Source organism: Capsicum annuum, unplaced genomic scaffold (assembly GCF_002878395.1).
Source record: "Capsicum annuum cultivar UCD-10X-F1 unplaced genomic scaffold, UCD10Xv1.1 ctg66528, whole genome shotgun sequence".
In the NCBI taxonomy this organism is placed as follows: domain Eukaryota; kingdom Viridiplantae; phylum Streptophyta; class Magnoliopsida; order Solanales; family Solanaceae; genus Capsicum; species Capsicum annuum.
This window is the reverse complement of record NW_025875890.1, coordinates 1-1,634: the sequence shown is the minus strand read 5'-3', so window position 1 is coordinate 1,634 and position 1,634 is coordinate 1. Positions and strand designations below refer to the sequence as shown.

Below are 1,634 nucleotides of genomic sequence, written 5' to 3'. Positions count from 1 at the left end.
CTGAAAAGAATAATTAAGATGCAACAATAATTTTAAGCCTCTTTCAATATTTCCATGTACCAGATAGTAAAATATGTTCTAGAGCACTTGATATATTACAACATAGCAATAAGATGAACCTCACAAAATTAGTTTCACATCACTAGACCATCTACATATCATCTACACATTTTCATTGCACAGTTAATAGAGAATGTGTACTATTTACATACAGGTTTTCATTTTTTATTAGTAGAAAACCTTATTCTTTATATTTGCATGATTCGTGACCTCCCTTCTGTTATCTGGATTCACCATACAACCACTTGACTTTGTGCTCTGGCGGCTTCTTTTATTCTCATTTTAGTAATTCGAGAATTTTGTGCTACACCCCTGGACATCTTTGCAAATTGATTTCTGGCTCATACCCATTCTCACAACAACATTCTCTTTACCGCTGCTCATAACCCTTCTATACTGGCCACTTCCAATTCTATCACTAGGCTTTGAGACCAAAGTTGAGGATATATGTCTATTGGTTCTTTGAGGAACCAAAGCTTTTCTTTGTACATTATTCGGATGAACCTTTGCTTTATTAGTTTCACCGGGAACAAACAACTAAGAAACATATTTTCCAATAACCATTTTAGGGATAGAAGTTTTCTTATGGGCTTGAACAGGAGCCTTGGACATATTAGCTTGCTTTGCTTCTATGTTTGGAATTATATTTCTACTATCTGGGGTTTTCTCTTAATTTTCTCTCTCAATTTCCCTTTCTTCGTAAGGAATTGAAGAAGATCCTACATTCAATTTACTTGAGAAAGATTTCCAAACTTCTGATTGCCTACAAACATTTACCTCCATCCTTAATACTCGTCTAGTAACATAACTTTTCCTCAAACTTACTCTTAGAGATGATAATAACCCAGTAAGCACCTTCAAGTTAAGTGTTCTCTCCTTATCTTCTCGCCCCACAACTTTCAATTATTAAAGCGATAGAAAGATATTTGGAAGAGCACCAAAGAAGAGTGATAATACGAAGTATTATGATATCTTAGGAGTACAGAAAACTGCTTCACAAGATGATCTCAAAAAGGCTTATCGTAAAGTCACCATAAAAAATCATCCTAATAAAGAAGGCAATCCTGAAAAGTTTAAAGAGATTTCCTAAACTTATGATGTCTTAAGTGACCCTGAGAAGCATAAAATATATAATCAGTATAGGGAGGTGGTGGACATGACCCATTTGATATATTTCACTCATTCTTTGGTGATGATGGAAGCCCCTTTGGTGGTGGTGGAAGCAGCAGAGGCAGAAGACAAAGAAGAGGAGAGGATGTTATCCACCCTCTCAAGGTCTCTTTGGAGGATCTTTACAATGGGACATCAAAGAAGCTTTCGTAATCTCGCAATGTGTTGTGCTCAAAGTGCAAGGTTACAGAGTCCAAGTCAGGTGCTTCAATGAAGCGTTCTGGCTGTCAAGGGTCTGGAATAAAAATTTCTATCAGACATCTTGGTCCATCCATGATCGAATAGATGTAGCACCCTTGCAATGAGTGTAAGGGTACCGGTGAGACAATTAGTGACAAAGATAGGTGCCCACAGTGTAAGGGTGAGAAGGTTATGCAGGAGAAGAAGGTATTGGAAGTTCATGT

At 37.0% G+C, this 1,634-nt stretch overlaps 1 pseudogene; it reads left to right on the top strand.

The window, feature by feature from the left end:
* The first annotated feature begins 972 nt into the window (after window positions 1–972).
* Window positions 973–1,626, top strand: LOC124893861 (annotated as a pseudogene).
* The last annotated feature ends 8 nt before the right edge of the window (window positions 1,627–1,634 follow it).